Below are 22,709 nucleotides of genomic sequence, written 5' to 3'. Positions count from 1 at the left end.
ACAGCGCTTCAGTGACTGTGTTCGCGTACTACGCACCTTTACACACGCAGCTTTTGGCGAAGTGTGAAAACGGGCCTCCCCAGCAGACAGAATAAACACAACGACATAACACCTATCTCGCGCAGGTAGACGGCCAATAAACCCGGAAGGCCAAGGGCCAGACACCTTTCTTTTACACCTCTGGCCAGGATGTCAACGCAGGAGGATGTCACATGGCGTCGCGCAGCCTAGACATACCGGAGCCTGTCAGTGACCCATCATAAATCAGAGACACATGGATCCCCTCATCCCCTGTCAGCCATGAGGGTCATAAATCAGTCAAAAAGTGACACATGGTTTATGTTAATACTACTAGCGCCACAGAGCCCACGTGACTGATTGGCCGGGCCACGTGATGGTTTTTCATCTGGGCATTTGCACATCCAACAGTGTAATGCTATACACTCTGCGGGCAGAAAAGGCAGGTCCTCGAGCCTCTGCACAATTGAAACTCAATTCAAAGTCCCGAGGCCCTCTGTCCAAGAACGATCACAAAGAGCAAAGCCAACGGGGTAGAGGGACCGCTGGGATTCGAACCCAGGATCTCCTGTTTACAAGACAGGCGCTTTGACCAGCTAAGCCACGGCGCCTAGCTGCCAAGAAATGTTAGCTTGGGACACTTTCCTTCAACAACAGCTCAGGGATGGTTTGCAAATGGAAGCAACTGCAAAGGACACCTCGGTTTCACCCTTTGTGGTCAGTTCTCAGAAAAGCAAACGATTGCAAGGGTTCACGGCCTTGCGACACACACGGGTATCGTCAAAGGCACCGCTGGGATTCGAACCCAGGATCTCCTGTTTACAAGACAGGCGCTTTGACCAGCTAAGCCACGGCGCCTTGCTGCCAAGAAATGTTAGCTTGGGACACTGTCCTTCAACAACAGCTCAGGGATGGTTTGCAAATGGAAGCAACTGCAAAGGACACCTCGGTTTCACCCTTTGTGGTCAGTTCTCAGAAAAGCAATCGATTGCGAGGGTTCATGGCCTTGCGACACACACAGGTATCGTCAAAGGCACCGCTGGGATTCGAACCCAGGATCTCCTGTTTACTAGACAGGCGCTTTAACCAACTAAGACACGGCGCCTACCTCTGCTCCCTGCTGCCAGAAGGGCGACCCAGAGGAGCAAAACATAGAGAAAAAAAGATGCAAATCGTGGACCAGGCGCTGGATAGCATGAAATAGTATGTTGACAACTGCGTGGGGGGTGGCCAGCTAGCCTCTGCGTTTGTTGGCAAAGCCGTGTTCAGCAGGACTCCCAGAACCCACGTCACACATGTTTATGGAGCTCCATTCACAAGAGCTGCAAAGACCATCTAAGCTACGGGAAGAGAAAGGAAGTCTGGCACCTCTCTGTGGTGACGGCCGGTCCTTGTGTGCAAGAGCCAAGAGTTTTCGGTAAGCACATGTAGTGGTAAACAAAAAAGACAACATTTTGAAGCCTTTCGACTACATTGACATTATTTGAAATGAACACGTTGAGAACAAGAGGCCTCAAAAGCTTTCTGTTACCCGAGGGCAACACTGTGCAGTATGGGGTTGACAAAACGTCAAAAGTCACCACTCTGGTGGGACTCGAACCCACAACCTTTGAATGGCCTCATTTTGCAATCTAGAAGTCCAATGCGCTATCCATTGCGCCACAGAGCACACGTGACGGATTGGCCGGGCCACGTGATGGTTTTTCATCTGGGCATTTGCACATCCAACAGTGTAATGCTATACACTCTGCGGGCAGAAAAGGCAGGTCCTCGAGCCTCTGCACAATTGAAACTCGATTCAAAGTCCCGAGGCCCTCTGTCCAAGAACGATCCCAAAGAGCAAAGCCAACGGGGTAGAGGCACCGCTGGGATTCGAACCCAGGATCTCCTGTTTACAAGACAGGCGCTTTGACCAGCTAAGCCACGGCGCCTTGCTGCCAAGACATGTTAGCTTGGGACACTGTCCTTCAACAACAACTCAGGGATGGTTTGCAAATGGAAGCAACTGCAAAGGACACCTCGGTTTCACCCTTTGTGGTCAGTTCTCAGAAAAGCAAACGATTGCGAGGGTTCACGGCCTTGCGACACACACGGGTATCGTCAAAGGCACCGCTGGGATTCGAACCTAGGATCTCCTGTTTACTTGACAGGCGCTTTAACCAACTAAGCCACGGCGCCTACCTCCGCTCCCTGCTGCCAGAAGGGCGACCCAGAGGAGCAAAACATAGAGAAAAAAAAGATGCAAATCGTGGACCAGGCGCTGGATAGCATGAAATAGTTTGTTGACAACTGCGTGGGGGGTGGCCAGCTAGCCTCTGCGTTTGTTGGCAAAGCCGTGTTCAGCAAGACTCCCAGAACCCACGTCACACGTTTATGGAGCTCCATTCACAAGAGCTGCAAAGACCATCTAAGCTACGGGAAGAGAAAGGAAGTCTGGCACCTCTCTGTGGTGACGGCCGGTCCTTGTGTGCAAGAGCCAAGAGTTTTCGGTAAGCACATGTAGTGGTAAACAAAAAAGACAACATTTTGAAGCCTTTCGACTACATTTACATTATTTGAAATGAACACGTTGAGAACAAGAGGCCTCAAAAGCTTTCTTCTACCCGAAGGGCAACACTGTGCAGTATGGGGTTGACAAAACGGCAAAAGTTACGACTCTGGTGGGACTCGAACCCACAACCTTTGAATGGCCTCATTTTGCAATCTAGAAGTCCAATGCGCTATCCATTGCGCCACAAAGCCCATGTGACGGATTGGCCGGGCCACGTGATGGTTTTTCATCTGGGCATTTGCACATCCAACAGTGTAATGCTATACACTCTGCGGGCAGAAAAGGCAGGTCCTTGAGCCTCTGCACAATTGAAACTCGATTCAAAGTCCCGAGGCCCTCTGTCCAAGAACGATCCCAAAGAGCAAAGCCAACGGGGTAGAGGCACCGCTGGGATTCGAACCCAGGATCTCCTGTTTACAAGACAGGCGCTTTGACCAGCTAAGCCACGGCGCCTTGCTGCCAAGACATGTTAGCTTGGGACACTGCTAACAAGAGGCCTCAAAAGCTTTCTGTTACCCGAGGGCAACACTGTGCAGTATGGGGTTGACAAAACGGCAAAAGTCATGACTCTGGTGGGACTCGAACCCACAACCTTTGAATTGCCTCATTTTGCAATCTAGAAGTCCAATGCGCTATCCATTGCACCACAGAGCCCACGTGACGGTTTGGCCGGGCCACGTGATGGTTTTTCATCTGGGCATTTGCACATCCAGCAGTGTAATGCTATACACTCTGCGGGCAGAAAAGGCAGGTCCTCGAGCCTCTGCACAATTGAAACTCGATTCAAAGTCCCGAGGCCCTCTGTCCAAGAACGATCACAAAGAGCAAAGCCAACGGGGTAGAGGCACCGCTGGGATTCGAACCCAGGATCTCCTGTTTACAAGACAGGCGCTTTGACCAGCTAAGCCACGGCGCCTTGCTGCCAAGACATGTTAGCTTGGGACACTGTCCTTCAACAACAGCTCAGGGATGGTTTGCAAATGGAAGCAACTGCAAAGGACACCTCGGTTTCACCCTTTGTGGTCAGTTCTCAGAAAAGCAAACGATTGCGAGGGTTCACGGCCTTGCGACACACACGGGTATCGTCAAAGGCACCGCTGGGATTCGAACCCAGGATTTCCTGTTTACTAGACAGGCGCTTTAACCAACTAAGCCACGGCGCCTACCTCCACTCCCTGCTGCCAGAAGGGCGACCCAGAGGAGCAAAACATAGAGAAAAAAAAGATGCAAATCGTGGACCAGGCGCTGGATAGCATGAAATAGTTTGTTGACAACAGCGTGGGGGGTGGCCAGCTAGCCTCTGCGTTTGTTGGCAAAGCCGTGTTCAGCAGGACTCCCAGAACCCACGTCACACATGTTTATGGAGCTCCATTCACAAGAGCTGCAAAGACCATCTAAGCTACGGGAAGAGAAAGGAAGTCTGGCACCTCTCTGTGGTGACGGCCGGTCCTTGTGTGCAAGAGCCAAGAGTTTTCGGTAAGCACATGTAGTGGTAAACAAAAAAGACAACATTTTGAAGCCTTTCGACTACATTTACATTATTTGAAATGAACACGTTGAGAACAAGAGGCCTCAAAAGCTTTCTTCTACCCGAAGGCAACACTGTGCAGTATGGGGTTGACAAAACGGCAAAAGTCACGACTCTGGTGGGACTCGAACCCACAACCTTTGAATGGCCTCATTTTGCAATCTAGAAGTCCAATGCGCTATCCATTGCGCCACAGAGCCCACGTGACGGTTTGGCCGGGCCACGTGATGGTTTTTCATCTGGGCATTTGCACATCCAACAGTGTAATGCTTTACACTCTGCGGGCAGAAAAGGCAGGTCCTCGAGCCTCTGCACAATTGAAACTCGATTCAAAGTCCCGAGGCCCTCTGTCCAAGAACGATCACAAAGAGCAAAGCCAATGGGGTAGAGGCACCGCTGGGATTCGAACCCAGGATCTCCTGTTTACAAGACAGGCGCTTTGACCAGCTAAGCCACGGCGCCTTGCTGCCAAGACATGTTAGCTTGGGACACTGTCCTTCAACAACAGCTCAGGGATGGTTTGCAAATGGAAGCAACTGCAAAGGACACCTCGGTTTCACCCTTTGTGGTCAGTTCTCAGAAAAGCAAACGATTGCGAGGGTTCACGGCCTTGCGACACACACGGGTATCGTCAAAGGCACCGCTGGGATTCGAACCCAGGATCTCCTGTTTACTAGACAGGCGCTTTAACCAACTAAGCCACGGCGCCTACCTCCGCTCCCTGCTGCCAGAAGGGCGACCCAGAGGAGCAAAACATAGAGAAAAAAAGATGCAAATCGTGGACCAGGCGCTGGATAGCATGAAATAGTTTGTTGACAACTGCGTGGGGGGTGGCCAGCTAGCCTCTGCGTTTGTTGGCAAAGCCGTGTTCAGCAGGACTCCCAGAACCCACGTCACACATGTTTATGGAGCTCCATTCACAAGAGCTGCAAAGACCATCTAAGCTACGGGAAGAGAAAGCAAGTCTGGCACCTCTCTGTGGTGACGGCCGGTCCTTGTGTGCAAGAGCCAAGAGTTTTCGGTAAGCACATGTAGTGGTAAACAAAAAAGACAACATTTTGAAGCCTTTCGACTACATTTACATTATTTGAAATGAACACGTTGAGAACAAGAGGCCTCAAAAGCTTTCTTCTACCCGAAGGCAACACTGTGCAGTATGGGGTTGACAAAACGGCAAAAGTCACGACTCTGGTGGGACTCGAACCCACAACCTTTGAATGGCCTCATTTTGCAATCTAGAAGTCCAATGCGCTATCCATTGCGCCACAGAGCCCACGTGACGGTTTGGCCGGGCCACGTGATGGTTTTTCATCTGGGCATTTGCACATCCAACAGTGTAATGCTTTACACTCTGCGGGCAGAAAAGGCAGGTCCTCGAGCCTCTGCACAATTGAAACTCGATTCAAAGTCCCGAGGCCCTCTGTCCAAGAACGATCACAAAGAGCAAAGCCAACGGGGTAGAGGCACCGCTGGGATTCGAACCCAGGATCTCCTGTTTACAAGACAGGCGCTTTGACCAGCTAAGCCACGGCGCCTTGCTGCCAAGACATGTTAGCTTGGGACACTGTCCTTCAACAACAGCTCAGGGATGGTTTGCAAATGGAAGCAACTGCAAAGGACACCTCGGTTTCACCCTTTGTGGTCAGTTCTCAGAAAAGCAAACGATTGCGAGGGTTCACGGCCTTGCGACACACACGGGTATCGTCAAAGGCACCGCTGGGATTCGAACCCAGGATCTCCTGTTTACTAGACAGGCGCTTTAACCAACTAAGCCACGGCGCCTACCTCCGCTCCCTGCTGCCAGAAGGGCGACCCAGAGGAGCAAAACATAGAGAAAAAAAGATGCAAATCGTGGACCAGGCGCTGGATAGCATGAAATAGTTTGTTGACAACTGCGTGGGGGGTGGCCAGCTAGCCTCTGCGTTTGTTGGCAAAGCCGTGTTCAGCAGGACTCCCAGAACCCACGTCACACATGTTTATGGAGCTCCATTCACAAGAGCTGCAAAGACCATCTAAGCTACGGGAAGAGAAAGCAAGTCTGGCACCTCTCTGTGGTGACGGCCGGTCCTTGTGTGCAAGAGCCAAGAGTTTTCGGTAAGCACATGTAGTGGTAAACAAAAAAGACAACATTTTGAAGCCTTTCGACTACATTTACATTATTTGAATTGAAAACGTTGAGAACAAGAGGCCTCAAAAGCTTTCTTCTACCCGAAGGCAACACTGTGCAGTATGGGGTTGACAAAACGGCAAAAGTCACGACTCTGGTGGGACTCGAACCCACAACCTTTGAATGGCCTCATTTTGCAATCTAGAAGTCCAATGCGCTATCCATTGCGCCACAGAGCCCACGTGACGGTTTGGCCGGGCCACGTGATGGTTTTTCATCTGGGCATTTGCACATCCAACAGTGTAATGCTTTACACTCTGCGGGCAGAAAAGGCAGGTCCTCGAGCCTCTGCACAATTGAAACTCGAATCAAAGTCCCGAGGCCCTCTGTCCAAGAACGATCACAAAGAGCAAAGCCAACGGGGTAGAGGCACCGCTGGGATTCGAACCCAGGATCTCCTGTTTACAAGACAGGCGCTTTGACCAGCTAAGCCACGGCGCCTTGCTGCCAAGACATGTTAGCTTGGGACACTGTCCTTCAACAACAGCTCAGGGATGGTTTGCAAATGGAAGCAACTGCAAAGGACACCTCGGTTTCACCCTTTGTGGTCAGTTCTCAGAAAAGCAAACGATTGCGAGGGTTCACGGCCTTGCGACACACACGGGTATCGTCAAAGGCACCGCTGGGATTCGAACCCAGGATCTCCTGTTTACTAGACAGGCGCTTTAACCAACTAAGCCACGGCGCCTACCTCCACTCCCTGCTGCCAGAAGGGCGACCCAGAGGAGCAAAACATAGAGAAAAAAAGATGCAAATCGTGGACCAGGCGCTGGATAGCATGAAATAGTTTGTTGACAACTGCGTGGGGGGTGGCCAGCTAGCCTCTGCGTTTGTTGGCAAAGCCGTGTTCAGCAGGACTCCCAGAACCCACGTCACACATGTTTATGGAGCTCCATTCACAAGAGCTGCAAAGACCATCTAAGCTACGGGAAGAGAAAGCAAGTCTGGCACCTCTCTGTGGTGACGGCCGGTCCTTGTGTGCAAGAGCCAAGAGTTTTCGGTAAGCACATGTAGTGGTAAACAAAAAAGACAACATTTTGAAGCCTTTCGACTACACTTACATTATTTGAAATGAACACGTTGAGAACAAGAGGCCTCAAAAGCTTTCTTCTACCCGAAGGGCAACACTGTGCAGTATGGGGTTGACAAAACGGCAAAAGTCACGACTCTGGTGGGACTCGAACCCACAACCTTTGAATGGCCTCATTTTGCAATCTAGAAGTCCAATGCGCTATCCATTGCGCCACAGAGCCCACGTGACGGTTTGGCCGGGCCACGTGATGGTTTTTCATCTGGGCATTTGCACATCCAACAGTGTAATGCTATACACTCTGCGGGCAGAAAAGGCAGGTCCTCGAGCCTCTGCACAATTGAAACTCGATTCAAAGTCCCGAGGCCCTCTGTCCAAGAACGATCCCAAAGAGCTAAGCCAACGGGGTAGAGGCACCGCTGGGATTCGAACCCAGGATCTCCTGTTTACAAGACAGGCGCTTTGACCAGCTAAGCCACGGCGCCTTGCTGCCAAGACATGTTAGCTTGGGACACTGTCCTTCAACAACAGCTCAGGGATGGTTTGCAAATGGAAGCAACTGCAAAGGACACCTCGGTTTCACCCTTTGTGGTCAGTTCTCAGAAAAGCAAACGATTGCAAGGGTTCACGGCCTTGCAACACACACGGGTATCGTCAAAGGCACCGCTGGGATTCGAACCCAGGATCTCCTGTTTACTAGACCAGCCTTTCTCAAAGTGGGTGCCGCGGCACACTGGGGTGCCCCCTGACTTTGTCAGGGGTGCCGCCAAAAAATTACGTAGGCTAAAAATATATATATATATATATTTGAATTTACATAAATACATTCTTCTTCTTTTTAAACATATGAACGTATTAATAAAATTGTAAATTCATTTTAGATAAAATATATATATAAAATTAACCATAAATATCCGTCTCACAAGACCGAAGCAAGACACACACACAACTTGACGCAAGTGACGCAACCTATAGCAACAACACCGACCGCGCGAACGCGCGTCACACAGCAACTGCAGGCTCTGACAAACACACATACAAACTATACTATACTTCTGCATAACGTGTCTCTTTTTACAACAAAAATGTGAATTCTGCCGGTATTCAGACAGTCCCATGCATACAGATACAGATCCGGCCTACAATCGCCTACGTAGGCGAAATTTGTTTGACATATGATGTTTTATAAACAAAGTTCGGGAGGAGCACGTTCAAATAATCATTCCAATCAACTTGTCATCAAACAATTACCATGTCTACCCTATCAGCACGAAAGGAAGCATATAAATATTCACTCTGTCAACTCACCTAACATTCCTTGACAGTTTCAGCATCCCTCCACCACCCCGACTCCTCACTCTTGGCTTATTTATTTATTTCACAGCCAGGAATACGGGGGGAGTGCTCTGGGTTCGGGCCGAATACCTAACTCGGAGCCCTCTCCTCGGACAGCACGCCAAATACGCATTTATTCTATCTGACTTATTTGTAAGTGTGAACTTGTGAATTCTAATCGTAAACACAGCCATGTTGAAGCCTGCAGTAATGTTTTTCATTGATGTTATGGCAGTCCACTCTGCTTATTGTTTTTCGAGAATCTTGCACTCCTGTTTGTCATTGTGCACGAAACTTCATGCCAATAAATCATCAGAAATATTGCTGACTTGTGCGCGTCTCAAACGCACTCTTTACGCTCGTGCTAATGCCTGTTAGTTGTCCGTGGATTTGCCTATTTGGCGCTGAAAATGGAAACGTCTTTAGACATGGAAAATCGATTTTACAATCGATTCAATGAACGTTTATGTCTCAAAAATCGATCAGGATTTTTTCACAAAAGTGATAGCCCTGTAAAGTTGTTATTATTATTGTTATTTACAGTTCGTATTATGCTCTGTTCATTACTGTTCTGTCTAAATAAACAGGACATTTGCATTTACATTTGGGTTATGCAGTGTTTTTAATTTATATTTTACACTGGGGTGCCTTGAGATTTTATGCACTTTTGAAAGGTGCCCCGACTGAAAAAAGTTTGAGAAAGGCTGTACTAGACAGGCGCTTTAACCCTCTGGGGTCTGCAATCACGCCGGCGTGATCTGCTCGCTTTTTTTCTTATCAGTGCAAAAGAGACTCAAATAACTCAGTCGATTTTTGTCATACAGAGAAATGTTACACATCAATCGATCCTGTTAAGTTTTTATTTTTTTTTGTGGATACTCACAATAAAAACAAAGGGTTGTGCTTTTCACCAAATAAAGAAAAACAAACATGATGCGAGTTCTGCGTTCTCTCTGTCAGTGAAGTCCATTCTGAAACGCGTCCTAAGATTAACTGTAACTCCGCGATTACTTGTCATACAGGCACGAGAGATTTTTCTTTATGAAGCTTGAATTCTCTTCTTTTAAATGAAGTAATTTATGTAAAAAACAAATATTCTCAGTTTATGCAATCTGTATGAAAAGAGAGTGCTGTCAGTATTTTTTTCCCCAGCTCATTACACTTCATTACGCGATAATCTGACACGCCCACGGAGGACGCGCGCCATTCAAACGCAAATGTCGGCAAGCCATGACAATGCCCACATCAGCCGTTCCACCGCGGCGGTAAAATGTGGGGTGTATTTGCTGCCTTTTACCGCTAAGAGGCGCTACAATCATAGACTATGAAAAGTGTTCGTTTATTCCGGTTTATTCTCTCTAATGCGTAATCTGCTGCCGCACCGCGCTGATTCAGATCAAGCGTGCCGCACAAGCCCTCAAAAGTGAAGCCAAAACGTCTCGATCGCCCCCCGGTGACCGGTCCTAGTATAGCTCATAAGCCCCGCCTCCCCATGTTATTCAACGGGACGTGAGACCAACAAAAATAATTAAATTACACTTCACATATCTTTTTTCTAAAGATAGTTTCTGTCATTTACTGTTGTTTCTATCACGTTGATGTAATTTCAAGTGTTTGTTTTTAAAATAAGTTCGTTTTTAGTTAGTTATTTGATGCTATAAAAACGGTGCTGTGACATCATGATTGACAGCTGTGATTGACAGGTTCTCTGTGCGAAGTAGTAACTGAAGCACCAACGGACTTTTTTTCATAATGTTGACTATGTGGTTAGTAGTTGTATTTACCTTATTTTAACGAGGTACTGCAATCAGCAGACATCATTGGAGAGGAACGGAGCAGACAAGGCCACTTAAGAAAAGTGCAGGGCGTGTGCTTGCGATTGATTCAACGAGCGCGAGGGCGGGGCCTTGATTTCGCGGCTTTACTTCCTGCTCACGACTGCGCATGACTGTACCCAGAGGAAAGCTGGTAGCAGAAGAATTCAACAAGTGAAACGTGGTTAAAATAATTCATAATCACAATACTGAAATTAGGCTACTGAAATGTAATTGAATAAATATTGAAAACATTTCAACATAAAACATTGCAATAAAAACATTTAGGCTACATCAATGAGGCTTTACAACTTAAACAGCGTACAGACGATTGCTCAGTGGATAACGCAACAACACGAGCTTCGAGGAGCTTCAAACGACCCGAGATCGAATCTCAATGTAGCATACATGTTGTTAATCGATGTTGCCCTACAGCGTTTATATTTTACCATCTTGATGCTTAAATAGCTAACTGTTTATAACTGTTTACTTATTTAAAGTCAAGAGTTTTGTTTAATTATCATTACAACATAAATTTGCTACATTCCTGTAGAACCGCAGCCGCTGCACAAACGACAAAAACTGATGAAGGAAGATTGTCAGCCGATTGCGTCAGAAAATGAAAATGAAGAAGCTCGTCTTTAGTCTGCTAAATTATTGTGTAATGTAAAAGAACACTAAAATTACTTAAGTTTGAAACCAAGTTCGAACATTTCAAGGTTTAAATAAAGTGTCGGGACAGTTTTTTTTTATTTAAAACAGGGTTGCATCGGGTTTAGAGTTTATTTCTTTTGCGATGCAAAATAAGAAACACTAGGCTAATCTTATTATTGCGACATTTTAAATTTGTATTGCCAAAGAAATTACAGCTAAATTAAACAATTAAAACAGTACAAAACGAAAATTGTCCAAAGAAACATAATTAAATTAAAAACATGCGTTTTTCTTTGCCTCTCTCGCGCTGGAACTCTTTTTAACAAATTTATTTAGTCTCCCTCGTTGCGCATGCATGATATGATCAATGCATGATAATTATTTAGCCTTTAATTGTTGCTTCAAAGACACAGCATGCCTTGTTGAATTCACCTTACAATAACTTCAATTGAAATTTTGTGTGAAAAAAAACTTAAAATAGGCTACAATAAATAAACTACAATATTTATAATTTAATAAGATATGGGGCCTACATTTGGACACAGATTTATCCTTACAATAATTGTGCCTGCTCATCAGGCTGGCTATCCGACACTCTCCATATGAAAGAGGAACATTAACACCTTTGTCCAGCAACTGTCCCTCCAACCCCCCACAGGCTATCGGAGTCTGAGGCTGACTTAACACAAAGAGAAGTCGCAATTCACACTTAAATCGCTATTCTAGACAGTGTTGATAATGAAGGAATTAAATGATTTAAGTTACATGTAGCCTAGTGATATTTCTGTCATAAAAGTTTATTACTAAATATTTCATTATTTCAATAATTAATGAAATAAAACTGATTTGGGGCAGCTTTTTCCAAGCAAAACTAAATATAATCTGAAAAAACGCTTGTTAATTTGTTGTCATTAACAAAATGTTCAACTTAATATTAAAGTCTACAGGGATCTTTGGATCCTTACAACCAGGCATGCAATTTGTGAATTAAGTTTTTATTTTATTTTGTATTCAAATAAATATCAAAACACGGTGCTTCGTGGTAATGCTGCTAAATTAAATAACATTTATAGAATAAATATGAACTTAAATGAAACAATATCGCAACATTTCGACAAATACATTATTATGTTTTTACATTTTAATTCAGGGCGATTTAGCCTACATTTAATTAGAGCGAGATTTTCACCCTTGTCTTGTCATTTTCTCATCGGGAAGCGCATGTTTGAGTAGATCCTCTGTACCTCTCGTTTTCATATGGATTAGCCTACATAATCAGATAACATTTATTAGCCTAAATATTTAGACATTTAAATTCTTTAGACATGGCCGATTTCTTATCGTGACTGAGCTGAAGTGGCTTTCGGTTCATTTTTGTGACGCGCAGTTCCCGGAGACAGAGACGACAGATATACTGTTTTTGTCGTTAGCCTAATATGAATACAAGTTTACAGTTTTGAACGATGTAAGCTACTCTACTCTTATCTGTTTGACCAAAAAATTACGGAGTCGCCTATTAAGTTATTTTAGCTGTAATAATGAGATAAATAAATTAATCTAAATGAACGCGCCGCCGCGTTTGTCAAACACTAACTCACCATGCCAGAATAAAACCCGACTTTAGAAAAATGCATAGGGCCACTCGGCGTGGTGTGCCAAAACACTTCATTATAAACTTCAATATTTCATTCAAAATAATCTCAACACGCTTTGTGAAATTTTGAAAAGCCGTGCATGCATTCAGGCCACTGGAACTAATGAACAACTGAAACGCTGGCTTTGATTTTATTGTTTGTCGTTTAAACGTGCCTGTTGCATATCTCTATTTTATATATTTGATATTGGTGAAGTAGCCTATAGCATTGATTAGCTGTGGAGGGAGGGGTGTGGGGATTAAAATAATTCGCAGAAGTAGGGATGTTTAGACCAGAAGGAAATCCCAGTCCCCCCTGGCAAATCACACTTTACTTAAAACCATGTTTTTAAAAACTCTAGGTTGTAGGGAACAGACCTCTCTGCCATGCGCGCGCATGGTTTGGAGCACAATATCTGTCTTGCATGCACGCTCGCTCTAGATAGATTACGGGATATTTTAACTAATTCGCGGTATAACTAGTCGATCACGAGTGCCTCAACAGGTAGATCTATAGATAAACTATATCTTTCAGGAATTTGACCGACCGGGTTGACACTTCAGCGTGAGAAATCGGGGGTGTGGCGTGAGAGCCTGGAATAAAAAAAAAATATATATATATAGCCTATATAAAAAAAAACTGTATGGTGTAACAGAGTTTTAGAGCTAGACAAATCTCTCTGCAATAATAAATATAAAATTTACAGCAGACCATGTATGTGCGGGATTTGAACCTGTGTCATCTTGATGATGAACCGTAAGTTCTACCGCTCGGCTATGAATTTTGTTGCTGGGAACTATCCAAACGTTTGATTCTCACATGAGCGAGAAAACGTTTTGTCTTTAGCCTGTGAGTGTAGGCCTACTTTAGCCTTTTACAGTTTTAAAAGATTATATCTTATCTGTATGACCAACAATTTGTATAGGCTTATTTGGAAATTACCAAAACTTGTAGGATTTCATCCTTAGGCTACTGTTAATAGACATTAGCCCCACTTACGTTTTGCTAAATGTCCCTTTGCGCCACCTGGCGGTCATTTCGGGTACGACTTTGAAATGAGACTGGTTTATTTTTACCGCGGTGGATGGCTAAAAATGGTATGTGGATGGCTAAAAGGTGTGACTAAAAATGTGCTTTTGGCTTTCATTTATATTTTTATTGTTTGTATATATATATATATATATATATATATATATATATATATATATATATATATGTATATATATGTATATATACTAATGAGCCTTTCATTCAGGGGTGTCACACAAGAAAGAATGCAAGGACAATATATATATATATATACATAAATAAATATTTATATACACACACACACATATATATATATATATATATATATATATATATATATGTGTGTGTGTGTGTGTGTATATATAAATGTTTATTTATTTATATATATATTGTCCTTGCATTCTTTCTTGTGTGACACCCCTGAATGAAAGGCTCATTAGTATGCAGTCTGCTCAGGTGAGAACTGCCTAATTATTCATGAGGGGGTTGGGCCGATCCGCCCATCCGCATATTGCCTTTGCAAACAAAAAAATGTTTTTCACAATTTAAAACAATCTATTGTTTTATGTGAATGATTAGGCAGAATGATTTTCAGATCAATTTGAAGCAAATACTCTAGGCGACAACATCCACTAGTCAAAAGTCTTGTGGACAGATATTTAGTATGTTATTTGTGGCCTTATATTAGAAACTTTATTTTTTATTTTTTTCAATAATCACGCATAAACAATATTCTCTCAAAAATACAAACATGTACATACATGTTGCTCACACATTATGGTAGACCTGTTTGTGCTATATAGAGTGTAATTTCACCTGTGCCATTAATATGTTTATAAGCAACTGAAAAAAGCAAAAATGTCAGAGCATGCCAAAACATCTCAAGGACCCCGAAAACACCTCAGACCCCAGAGGGTTAACCAACTAAGCCACGGCGCCTACCTCCGCTCCCTGCTGCCAGAAGGGCGACCCAGAGGAGCAAAACATAGAGAAAAAAAGATGCAAATCGTGGACCAGGCGCTGGATAGCATGAAATAGTTTGTTGACAACTGCGTGGGGGGTGGCCAGCTAGCCTCTGCGTTTGTTGGCAAAGCCGTGTTCAGCAGGACTCCCAGAACCCACGTCACACATGTTTATGGAGCTCCATTCACAAGAGCTGCAAAGACCATCTAAGCTACGGGAAGAGAAAGGAAGTCTGGCACCTCTCTGTGGTGACGGCCGGTCCTTGTGCGCAAGAGCCAAGAGTTTTCGGTAAGCACATGTAGTGGTAAACAAAAAAGACAACATTTTGAAGCCTTTCGACTACATTTACATTATTTGAAATGAACACGTTGAGAACAAGAGGCCTCAAAAGCTTTCTTCTACCCGAAGGCAACACTGTGCAGTATGGGGTTGACAAAACGGCAAAAGTCACGACTCTGGTGGGACTCGAACCCACAACCTTTGAATGGCCTCATTTTGCAATCTAGAAGTCCAATGCGCTATCCATTGCGCCACAGAGCCCACGTGACGGTTTGGCCGGGCCACGTTATGGTTTTTCATCTGGGCATTTGCACATCCAACAGTGTAATGCTATACACTCTGCGGGCAGAAAAGGCAGGTCCTCGAGCCTCTGCACAATTGAAACTCGATTCAAAGTCCCGAGGCCCTCTGTCCAAGAACGATCCCAAAGAGCAAAGCCAACGGGGTAGAGGCACCGCTGGGATTAGAACCCAGGATCTCCTGTTTACAAGACAGGCGCTTTGACCAGCTAAGCCACGGCACCTTGCTGCCAAGACATGTTAGCTTGGGACACTGTCCTTCAACAACAGCTCAGGGATGGTTTGCAAATGGAAGCAACTGCAAAGGACACCTCGGTTTCACCCTTTGTGGTCAGTTCTCAGAAAAGCAAACGATTGCGAGGGTTCACGGCCTTGCGACACACACGGGTATCGTCAAAGGCACCGCTGGGATTCGAACCCAGGATCTCCTGTTTACTAGACAGGCGCTTTAACCAACTAAGCCACGGCGCCTACCTCCGCTCCCTGCTGCCAGAAGGGCGACCCAGAGGAGCAAAACATAGAGAAAAAAAGATGCAAATCGTGGACCAGGCGCTGGATAGCATGAAATAGTATGTTGACAACTGCGTGGGGGGTGGCCAGCTAGCCTCTGCGTTTGTTGGCAAAGCTGTGTTCAGCAGGACTCCCAGAACCCACGTCACACATGTTTATGGAGCTCCATTCACAAGAGCTGCAAAGACCATCTAAGCTACGGGAAGAGAAAGGAAGTCTGGCACTTCTCTGTGGTGACGGCCGGTCCTTGTGTGCAAGAGCCAAGAGTTTTCGGTAAGCACGTGTAGTGATAAACAAAAAAGACAACATTTTGAAGCCTTTCGACTACATTTACATTATTTGAAATGAACACGTTGAGAACAAGAGGCGTCAAAAGCTTTCTGTTACCCGAGGGCAACACTGTGCAGTATGGGGTTTTTTGAAGCCTTTCGACTACATTGACATTATTTGAAATGAACACGTTGAGAACAAGAGGCCTCAAAAGCTTTCTGTTACCCGAGGGCAACACTGTGCAGTATGGGGTTGACAAAACGGCAAAAGTCACGACTCTGGTGGGACTCGAACCCACAACCTTTGAATGGCCTCATTTTGCAATCTAGAAGTCCAATGCGCTATCCATTGCACCACAGAGCCCACGTGACTGTTTGGCCGGGCCACGTGATGGTTTTTCATCTGGGCATTTGCACATCCAACAGTGTAATGCTATACACTCTGCGGGCAGAAAAGGCAGGTCCTCGAGCCTCTGCACAATTGAAACTCGATTCAAAGTCCCAAGGCCCTCTGTCCAAGAACGATCCAAAAGAGCAAAGCCAACGGGGTAGAGGCACCGCTGGGATTCGAACCCAGGATCTCCTGTTTACAAGACAGGCGCTTTAACCAGCTAAGCCACGGTGCCTTGCTGCCAAGACATGTTAGCTTGGGACACTGTCCTTCAACAACAGCTCAGGGATGGTTTGCAAATGGAAGCAACTGCAAAGGACACCTCGGTTTCACCCTTTGTGGTCAGTTCTCAGAAAAGCAAACGATTGCGAGGGTTCACGGCCTTGCGACACACACGGGTATCGTCAAAGGCACCGCTGGGATTCGAACCCAGGATCTCCTGTTTACTAGACAGGCGCTTTAACCAACTAAGCCACGGCGCCTACCTCCGCTCACTGCTGCCAGAAGGGCGACCCAGAGGAGCAAAACATAGAGAAAAAAAGATGCAAATCGTGGACCAGGCGCTGGATAGCATGAAATAGTTTGTTGACAACTGCGTGGGGGGTGGCCAGCTAGCCTCTGCGTTTGTTGGCAAAGCCGTGTTCAGCAGGACTCCCAGAACCCACGTCACACATGTTTATGGAGCTCCATTCACAAGAGCTGCAAAGACCATCTAAGCTACGGGAAGAGAAAGCAAGTCTGGCACCTCTCTGTGGTGACGGCCGGTCCTTGTGTGCAAGAGCCAAGAGTTTTCGGTAAGCACATGTAGTGGTAAACAAAAAAGACAACATTTTGAAGCCTTTCGACTACATTGACATTATTTGAAATGAACACGTTGAGAACAAGAGGCCTCAAAAGCTTTCTGTTACCCGAGGGCAACACTGTGCAGTATGGGGGTTTTTTGAAGCCTTTCGACTACATTGACATTATTTGAAATGAACACGTTGAGAACAAGAGGCCTCAAAAGCTTTCTGTTACCCGAGGGCAACACTGTGCAGTTTGGGGTTGACAAAACGGCAAAAGTCATCTGGGCATTTGCACATCCAACAGTGTAATGCTATACACTCTGCGGGCAGAAAAGGCAGGTCCTCGAGCCTCTGCACAATTGAAACTCGATTCAAAGTCCCGAGGCCCTCTGTCCAAGAACGATCCCAAAGAGTAAAGCCAACGGGTTAGAGGCACCGCTGGGATTCGAACCCAGGATCTCCTGTTTACTAGACAGGCGCTTTAACCAACTAAGCCACGGCGCCTACCTCCGCTCCATGCTGCCAGAAGGGCGACCCAGAGGAGCAAAACATAGAGAAAAAAAGATGCAAATCGTGGACCAGGCGCTGGATAGCATGAAATAGTTTGTTGACAACTGCGTGGGGGGTGGCCAGCTAGCCTCTGCGTTTGTTGGCAAAGCCGTGTTCAGCAGGACTCCCAGAACCCACGTCACACATGTTTATGGAGCTCCATTCACAAGAGCTGCAAAGACCATCTAAGCTACGGGAAGAGAAAGGAAGTCTGGCACCTCTCTGTGGTGACGGCCGGTCCTTGTGTGCAAGAGCCAAGAGTTTTCGGTAAGCACATGTAGTGGTAAACAAAAAAGACAACATTTTGAAGCCTTTCGACTACATTGACATTATTTGAAATGAACACGTTGAGAACAAGAGGCCTCAAAAGCTTTCTGTTACCCGAGGGCAACACTGTGCAGTATGGGGTTTTTTGAAGCCTTTCGACTACATTGACATTATTTGAAATGAACACGTTGAGAACAAGAGGCCTCAAAAGCTTTCTGTTACCCGAGGGCAACACTGTGCAGTATGGGGTTGACAAAACGGCAAAAGTCACGACTCTGGTGGGACTCGAACCCACAACCTTTGAATGGCCTCATTTTGCAATCTAGAAGTGCAATGCGCTATCCATTGCGCCACAGAGCCCACGTGACTGTTTGGCGGTGCCACGTGATGGTTTTTCATCTGGGCATTTGCACATCCAACAGTGTAATGCTATACACTCTGCGGGCAGAAAAGGCAGGTCCTCGAGCCTCTGCACAATTGAAACTCGATTCAAAGTCCCGAGGCCCTCTGTCCAAGAACGATCCCAAAGAGCAAAGCCAACGGGGTAGAGGCACCGCTGGGATTCAAACCCAGGATCTCCTGTTTACAAGACAGGCGCTTTGACCAGCTAAAGCCACGGCGCCTTGCTGCCAAGACATGTTAGCTTGGGACACTGTCCTTTAACAACAGCTCAGGGATGGTTTGCAAATGGAAGCAACTGCAAAGGACACCTCGGTTTCACCCTTTGTGGTCAGTTCTCAGAAAAGCAAACGATTGCGAGGGTTCACGGCCTTGCGACACACACGGGTACCGTCAAAGGCACCGCTGGGATTCGAACCCAGGATCTCCTGTTTACTAGACAGGCGCTTTAACCAACTAAGCCACGGCGCCTACCTCTGCTCCCTGCTGCCAGAAGGGCGACCCAGAGGAGCAAAACATAGAGAAAAAAAGATGCAAATCGTGGACCAGGCGCTGGATAGCATGAAATAGTTTGTTGACAACTGCGTGGGGGGTGGCCAGCTAGCCTCTGCGTTTGTTGGCAAAGCCGTGTTCAGCAGGACTCCCAGAACCCACGTCACACATGTTTATGGAGCTCCATTCACAAGAGCTGCAAAGACCATCTAAGCTACGGGAAGAGAAAGGAAGTCTGGCACCTCTCTGTGGTGACGGCCGGTCCTTGTGTGCAAGAGCCAAGAGTTTTCGGTAAGCACATGTAGTGGTAAACAAAAAAGACAACATTTTGAAGCCTTTCGACTACATTGACATTATTTGAAATGAACACGTTGAGAACAAGAGGCCTCAAAAGCTTTCTGTTACCCGAGGGCAACACTGTGCAGTATGGGGTTTTTTGAAGCCTTTCGACTACATTGACATTATTTGAAATGAACACGTTGAGAACAAGAGGCCTCAAAAGCTTTCTGTTACCCGAGGGCAACACTGTGCAGTATGGGGTTGACAAAACGGCAAAAGTCATCTGGGCATTTGCACATCCAACAGTGTAATGCTATACACTCTGCGGGCAGAAAAGGCAGGTCCTCGAGCCTCTGCACAATTGAAACTCGATTCAAAGTCCCCAGGCCCTCTGTCCAAGAACGATCACAAAGAGCAAAGCCAACGGGTTAGAGGCACCGCTGGGATTCGAACCCAGGATCTCCTGTTTACAAGACAGGCGCTTTGACCAGCTAAGCCACGGCGCCTTGCTGCCAAGACATGTTAGCTTGTGACACTGTCCTTCAACAACAGCTCAGGGATGGTTTGCAAATGGAAGCAACTGCAAAGGACACCTCGGTTTCACCCTTTGTGGTCAGTTCTCAGAAAAGCAAACGATTGCGAGGGTTCACGGCCTTGCGACACACACGGGTATCGTCAAAGGCACCGCTGGGATTCGAACCCAGGATCTCCTGTTTACTAGACAGGCGCTTTAACAAACTAAGCCACGGCGCCTACCTCCGCTCCATGCTGCCAGAAGGGCGACCCAGAGGAGCAAAACATAGAGAAAAAAAGATGCAAATCGTGGACCAGGCGCTGGATAGCATGAAATAGTATGTTGACAACTGCGTGGGGGGTGGCCAGCTAGCCTCTGCGTTTGTTGGCAAAGCCGTGTTCAGCAGGACTCCCAGAACCCACGTCACACATGTTTATGGAGCTCCATTCACAAGAGCTGCAAAGACCATCTAAGCTACGGGAAGAGAAAGGAAGTCTGGCACCTCTCTGTGGTGACGGCCGGTCCTTGTGTGCAAGAGCCAAGAGTTTTCGGTAAGCACATGTAGTGGTAAACAAAAAAGACAACATTTTGAAGCCTTTCGACTACATTGACATTATTTGAAATGAACACGTTGAGAACAAGAGGCCTCAAAAGCTTTCTGTTACCCGAGGGCAACACTGTGCAGTATGGGTTTTTTTGAAGCCTTTCGACTACATTGACATTATTTGAAATGAACACGCTGAGAACAAGAGGCCTCAAAAGCTTTCTGTTACCCGAGGGCAACACTGTGCAGTATGGGGTTGACAAAACGGCAAAAGTCACGACTCTGGTGGGACTCGAACCCACAACCTTTGAATGGCCTCATTTTGCAATCTAGAAGTCCAATGCGCTATCCATTGCGCCACAGAGCCCACGTGACTGTTTGGCGGTGCCACGTGATGGTTTTTCATCTGGGCATTTGCACATCCAACAGTGTAATGCTATACACTCTGCGGGCAGAAAAGGCAGGTCCTCGAGCCTCTGCACAATTGAAACTCGATTCAAAGTCCCGAGGCCCTCTGTCCAAGAACGATCCCAAAGAGCAAAGCCAACGGGGTAGAGGCACCGCTGGGATTCGAACCCAGGATCTCCTGTTTACAAGACAGGCGCTTTGACCAGCTAAAGCCACGGCGCCTTGCTGCCAAGACATGTTAGCTTGGGACACTGTCCTTTAACAACAGCTCAGGGATGGTTTGCAAATGGAAGCAACTGCAAAGGACACCTCGGTTTCACCCTTTGTGGTCAGTTCTCAGAAAAGCAAACGATTGCGAGGGTTCACGGCCTTGCGACACACACGGGTACCGTCAAAGGCACCGCTGGGATTCGAACCCAGGATCTCCTGTTTACTAGACAGGCGCTTTAACCAACTAAGCCACGGCGCCTACCTCTGCTCCCTGCTGCCAGAAGGGCGACCCAGAGGAGCAAAACATAGAGAAAAAAAGATGCAAATCGTGGACCAGGCGCTGGATAGCATGAAATAGTTTGTTGACAACTGCGTGGGGGGTGGCCAGCTAGCCTCTGCGTTTGTTGGCAAAGCCGTGTTCAGCAGGACTCCCAGAACCCACGTCACACATGTTTATGGAGCTCCATTCACAAGAGCTGCAAAGACCATCTAAGCTACGGGAAGAGAAAGGAAGTCTGGCACCTCTCTGTGGTGACGGCCGGTCCTTGTGTGCAAGAGCCAAGAGTTTTCGGTAAGCACAGGTAGTGGTAAACAAAAAAGAAAACATTTTGAAGCCTTTCGACTACATTGACATTATTTGAAATGAACACGTTGAGAACAAGAGGCCTCAAAAGCTTTCTGTTACCCGAGGGCAACACTGTGCAGTATGGGGTTGACAAAACGGCAAAAGTCACGACTCTGGTGGGACTCGAACCCACAACCTTTGAATGGCCTCATTTTGCAATCTAGAAGTCCAATGCGCTATCCATTGCGCCACAGAGCCCACGTGACTGTTTGGCCGGGCCACGTGATGGTTTTTCATCTGGGCATTTGCACATCCAACAGTGTAATGCTATACACTCTGCGGGCAGAAAAGGCAGGTCCTCGAGCCTCTGCACAATTGAAACTCGATTCAAAGTCCCGAGGCCCTCTGTCCAAGAACGATCCCAAAGAGCAAAGCCAACGGGGTAGAGGCACCGCTGGGATTCGAACCCAGGATCTCCTGTTTACAAGACAGGCGCTTTGACCAGCTAAGCCACGGCGCCTTGCTGCCAAGACATGTTAGCTTGGGACACTGTCCTTCAACAACAGCTCAGGGATGGTTTGCAAATGGAAGCAACTGCAAAGGACACCTCGGTTTCACCCTTTGTGGTCAGTTCTCAGAAAAGCAAACGATTGCGAGGGTTCACGGCCTTGCGACACACACGGGTACCGTCAAAGGCACCGCTGGGATTCGAACCCAGGATCTCCTGTTTACTAGACAGGCGCTTTAACCAACTAAGCCGCGGCGCCTACCTCTGCTCCCTGCTGCCAGAAGGGCGACCCAGAGGAGCAAAACATAGAGAAAAAAAGATGCAAATCGTGGACCAGGCGCTGGATAGCATGAAATAGTTTGTTGACAACTGCGTGGGGGGTGGCCAGCTAGCCTCTGCGTTTGTTGGCAAAGCCGTGTTCAGCAGGACTCCCAGAACCCACGTCACACATGTTTATGGAGCTCCATTCACAAGAGCTGCAAAGACCATCTAAGCTACGGGAAGAGAAAGGAAGTCTGGCACCTCTCTGTGGTGACGGCCGGTCCTTGTGTGCAAGAGCCAAGAGTTTTCGGTAAGCACAGGTAGTGGTAAACAAAAAAGAAAACATTTTGAAGCCTTTCGACTACATTGACATTATTTGAAATGAACACGTTGAGAACAAGAGGCCTCAAAAGCTTTCTGTTACCCGAGGGCAACACTGTGCAGTATGGGGTTGACA

At 46.6% G+C, this 22,709-nt stretch overlaps 40 non-coding genes across 40 annotated transcripts; all 40 read right to left on the bottom strand.

Annotated features, from left to right (window-relative positions):
- Window positions 1–555: 555 nt before the first annotated feature.
- trnat-ugu (transfer RNA threonine (anticodon UGU)) lies at window positions 556–629 on the bottom strand. Its single transcript has one exon. It is a non-coding gene; the product is annotated as a tRNA-Thr (tRNA).
- Window positions 630–802: 173 nt separating this feature from the next.
- On the bottom strand, window positions 803–876 carry trnat-ugu (transfer RNA threonine (anticodon UGU)). Its single transcript has one exon. It is a non-coding gene; the product is annotated as a tRNA-Thr (tRNA).
- A 173-nt stretch (window positions 877–1,049) lies between these two features.
- trnat-agu (transfer RNA threonine (anticodon AGU)) lies at window positions 1,050–1,123 on the bottom strand. Its single transcript has one exon. It is a non-coding gene; the product is annotated as a tRNA-Thr (tRNA).
- Window positions 1,124–1,597: 474 nt separating this feature from the next.
- Window positions 1,598–1,687, bottom strand: trnar-ucu (transfer RNA arginine (anticodon UCU)). The gene is given in 2 exon segments: window positions 1,598–1,633; window positions 1,651–1,687. It is a non-coding gene; the product is annotated as a tRNA-Arg (tRNA).
- A 188-nt stretch (window positions 1,688–1,875) lies between these two features.
- On the bottom strand, window positions 1,876–1,949 carry trnat-ugu (transfer RNA threonine (anticodon UGU)). The gene has a single exon. It is a non-coding gene; the product is annotated as a tRNA-Thr (tRNA).
- A 173-nt stretch (window positions 1,950–2,122) lies between these two features.
- trnat-agu (transfer RNA threonine (anticodon AGU)) lies at window positions 2,123–2,196 on the bottom strand. The gene has a single exon. It is a non-coding gene; the product is annotated as a tRNA-Thr (tRNA).
- A 474-nt stretch (window positions 2,197–2,670) lies between these two features.
- On the bottom strand, window positions 2,671–2,760 carry trnar-ucu (transfer RNA arginine (anticodon UCU)). Its single transcript is given in 2 exon segments — window positions 2,671–2,706; window positions 2,724–2,760. It is a non-coding gene; the product is annotated as a tRNA-Arg (tRNA).
- A 188-nt stretch (window positions 2,761–2,948) lies between these two features.
- Window positions 2,949–3,022, bottom strand: trnat-ugu (transfer RNA threonine (anticodon UGU)). Its single transcript has one exon. It is a non-coding gene; the product is annotated as a tRNA-Thr (tRNA).
- A 111-nt stretch (window positions 3,023–3,133) lies between these two features.
- On the bottom strand, window positions 3,134–3,223 carry trnar-ucu (transfer RNA arginine (anticodon UCU)). The gene is given in 2 exon segments: window positions 3,134–3,169; window positions 3,187–3,223. It is a non-coding gene; the product is annotated as a tRNA-Arg (tRNA).
- Window positions 3,224–3,411: 188 nt separating this feature from the next.
- On the bottom strand, window positions 3,412–3,485 carry trnat-ugu (transfer RNA threonine (anticodon UGU)). Its single transcript has one exon. It is a non-coding gene; the product is annotated as a tRNA-Thr (tRNA).
- Window positions 3,486–3,658: 173 nt separating this feature from the next.
- trnat-agu (transfer RNA threonine (anticodon AGU)) lies at window positions 3,659–3,732 on the bottom strand. The gene has a single exon. It is a non-coding gene; the product is annotated as a tRNA-Thr (tRNA).
- A 475-nt stretch (window positions 3,733–4,207) lies between these two features.
- Window positions 4,208–4,297, bottom strand: trnar-ucu (transfer RNA arginine (anticodon UCU)). Its single transcript is given in 2 exon segments — window positions 4,208–4,243; window positions 4,261–4,297. It is a non-coding gene; the product is annotated as a tRNA-Arg (tRNA).
- Window positions 4,298–4,485: 188 nt separating this feature from the next.
- Window positions 4,486–4,559, bottom strand: trnat-ugu (transfer RNA threonine (anticodon UGU)). The gene has a single exon. It is a non-coding gene; the product is annotated as a tRNA-Thr (tRNA).
- A 173-nt stretch (window positions 4,560–4,732) lies between these two features.
- trnat-agu (transfer RNA threonine (anticodon AGU)) lies at window positions 4,733–4,806 on the bottom strand. The gene has a single exon. It is a non-coding gene; the product is annotated as a tRNA-Thr (tRNA).
- A 474-nt stretch (window positions 4,807–5,280) lies between these two features.
- On the bottom strand, window positions 5,281–5,370 carry trnar-ucu (transfer RNA arginine (anticodon UCU)). The gene is given in 2 exon segments: window positions 5,281–5,316; window positions 5,334–5,370. It is a non-coding gene; the product is annotated as a tRNA-Arg (tRNA).
- Window positions 5,371–5,558: 188 nt separating this feature from the next.
- On the bottom strand, window positions 5,559–5,632 carry trnat-ugu (transfer RNA threonine (anticodon UGU)). The gene has a single exon. It is a non-coding gene; the product is annotated as a tRNA-Thr (tRNA).
- Window positions 5,633–5,805: 173 nt separating this feature from the next.
- Window positions 5,806–5,879, bottom strand: trnat-agu (transfer RNA threonine (anticodon AGU)). Its single transcript has one exon. It is a non-coding gene; the product is annotated as a tRNA-Thr (tRNA).
- Window positions 5,880–6,353: 474 nt separating this feature from the next.
- trnar-ucu (transfer RNA arginine (anticodon UCU)) lies at window positions 6,354–6,443 on the bottom strand. The gene is given in 2 exon segments: window positions 6,354–6,389; window positions 6,407–6,443. It is a non-coding gene; the product is annotated as a tRNA-Arg (tRNA).
- Window positions 6,444–6,631: 188 nt separating this feature from the next.
- Window positions 6,632–6,705, bottom strand: trnat-ugu (transfer RNA threonine (anticodon UGU)). Its single transcript has one exon. It is a non-coding gene; the product is annotated as a tRNA-Thr (tRNA).
- A 173-nt stretch (window positions 6,706–6,878) lies between these two features.
- Window positions 6,879–6,952, bottom strand: trnat-agu (transfer RNA threonine (anticodon AGU)). Its single transcript has one exon. It is a non-coding gene; the product is annotated as a tRNA-Thr (tRNA).
- A 475-nt stretch (window positions 6,953–7,427) lies between these two features.
- trnar-ucu (transfer RNA arginine (anticodon UCU)) lies at window positions 7,428–7,517 on the bottom strand. The gene is given in 2 exon segments: window positions 7,428–7,463; window positions 7,481–7,517. It is a non-coding gene; the product is annotated as a tRNA-Arg (tRNA).
- Window positions 7,518–7,705: 188 nt separating this feature from the next.
- Window positions 7,706–7,779, bottom strand: trnat-ugu (transfer RNA threonine (anticodon UGU)). The gene has a single exon. It is a non-coding gene; the product is annotated as a tRNA-Thr (tRNA).
- Window positions 7,780–15,173: 7,394 nt separating this feature from the next.
- trnar-ucu (transfer RNA arginine (anticodon UCU)) lies at window positions 15,174–15,263 on the bottom strand. The gene is given in 2 exon segments: window positions 15,174–15,209; window positions 15,227–15,263. It is a non-coding gene; the product is annotated as a tRNA-Arg (tRNA).
- A 188-nt stretch (window positions 15,264–15,451) lies between these two features.
- Window positions 15,452–15,525, bottom strand: trnat-ugu (transfer RNA threonine (anticodon UGU)). Its single transcript has one exon. It is a non-coding gene; the product is annotated as a tRNA-Thr (tRNA).
- Window positions 15,526–15,698: 173 nt separating this feature from the next.
- Window positions 15,699–15,772, bottom strand: trnat-agu (transfer RNA threonine (anticodon AGU)). The gene has a single exon. It is a non-coding gene; the product is annotated as a tRNA-Thr (tRNA).
- Window positions 15,773–16,354: 582 nt separating this feature from the next.
- Window positions 16,355–16,444, bottom strand: trnar-ucu (transfer RNA arginine (anticodon UCU)). Its single transcript is given in 2 exon segments — window positions 16,355–16,390; window positions 16,408–16,444. It is a non-coding gene; the product is annotated as a tRNA-Arg (tRNA).
- Window positions 16,445–16,632: 188 nt separating this feature from the next.
- On the bottom strand, window positions 16,633–16,706 carry trnat-ugu (transfer RNA threonine (anticodon UGU)). Its single transcript has one exon. It is a non-coding gene; the product is annotated as a tRNA-Thr (tRNA).
- Window positions 16,707–16,879: 173 nt separating this feature from the next.
- On the bottom strand, window positions 16,880–16,953 carry trnat-agu (transfer RNA threonine (anticodon AGU)). The gene has a single exon. It is a non-coding gene; the product is annotated as a tRNA-Thr (tRNA).
- A 733-nt stretch (window positions 16,954–17,686) lies between these two features.
- On the bottom strand, window positions 17,687–17,760 carry trnat-agu (transfer RNA threonine (anticodon AGU)). The gene has a single exon. It is a non-coding gene; the product is annotated as a tRNA-Thr (tRNA).
- Window positions 17,761–18,342: 582 nt separating this feature from the next.
- Window positions 18,343–18,432, bottom strand: trnar-ucu (transfer RNA arginine (anticodon UCU)). The gene is given in 2 exon segments: window positions 18,343–18,378; window positions 18,396–18,432. It is a non-coding gene; the product is annotated as a tRNA-Arg (tRNA).
- Window positions 18,433–18,620: 188 nt separating this feature from the next.
- Window positions 18,621–18,695, bottom strand: trnat-ugu (transfer RNA threonine (anticodon UGU)). The gene has a single exon. It is a non-coding gene; the product is annotated as a tRNA-Thr (tRNA).
- A 173-nt stretch (window positions 18,696–18,868) lies between these two features.
- On the bottom strand, window positions 18,869–18,942 carry trnat-agu (transfer RNA threonine (anticodon AGU)). The gene has a single exon. It is a non-coding gene; the product is annotated as a tRNA-Thr (tRNA).
- A 732-nt stretch (window positions 18,943–19,674) lies between these two features.
- trnat-ugu (transfer RNA threonine (anticodon UGU)) lies at window positions 19,675–19,748 on the bottom strand. Its single transcript has one exon. It is a non-coding gene; the product is annotated as a tRNA-Thr (tRNA).
- Window positions 19,749–19,921: 173 nt separating this feature from the next.
- On the bottom strand, window positions 19,922–19,995 carry trnat-agu (transfer RNA threonine (anticodon AGU)). Its single transcript has one exon. It is a non-coding gene; the product is annotated as a tRNA-Thr (tRNA).
- Window positions 19,996–20,577: 582 nt separating this feature from the next.
- On the bottom strand, window positions 20,578–20,667 carry trnar-ucu (transfer RNA arginine (anticodon UCU)). The gene is given in 2 exon segments: window positions 20,578–20,613; window positions 20,631–20,667. It is a non-coding gene; the product is annotated as a tRNA-Arg (tRNA).
- Window positions 20,668–20,855: 188 nt separating this feature from the next.
- Window positions 20,856–20,930, bottom strand: trnat-ugu (transfer RNA threonine (anticodon UGU)). The gene has a single exon. It is a non-coding gene; the product is annotated as a tRNA-Thr (tRNA).
- Window positions 20,931–21,103: 173 nt separating this feature from the next.
- Window positions 21,104–21,177, bottom strand: trnat-agu (transfer RNA threonine (anticodon AGU)). Its single transcript has one exon. It is a non-coding gene; the product is annotated as a tRNA-Thr (tRNA).
- Window positions 21,178–21,651: 474 nt separating this feature from the next.
- Window positions 21,652–21,741, bottom strand: trnar-ucu (transfer RNA arginine (anticodon UCU)). Its single transcript is given in 2 exon segments — window positions 21,652–21,687; window positions 21,705–21,741. It is a non-coding gene; the product is annotated as a tRNA-Arg (tRNA).
- A 188-nt stretch (window positions 21,742–21,929) lies between these two features.
- trnat-ugu (transfer RNA threonine (anticodon UGU)) lies at window positions 21,930–22,003 on the bottom strand. Its single transcript has one exon. It is a non-coding gene; the product is annotated as a tRNA-Thr (tRNA).
- A 173-nt stretch (window positions 22,004–22,176) lies between these two features.
- Window positions 22,177–22,250, bottom strand: trnat-agu (transfer RNA threonine (anticodon AGU)). The gene has a single exon. It is a non-coding gene; the product is annotated as a tRNA-Thr (tRNA).
- Window positions 22,251–22,709: the final 459 nt, after the last annotated feature.

This window comes from Rhinichthys klamathensis, unplaced genomic scaffold, assembly GCF_029890125.1.
Source record: "Rhinichthys klamathensis goyatoka isolate OS25496 unplaced genomic scaffold, OSU_Roscu_1.1 h1tg000192l_1, whole genome shotgun sequence".
Taxonomy (NCBI): Eukaryota; Metazoa; Chordata; class Actinopteri; order Cypriniformes; family Leuciscidae; genus Rhinichthys; species Rhinichthys klamathensis.
This window is presented reverse-complemented; position numbering and strand designations above follow the sequence as displayed.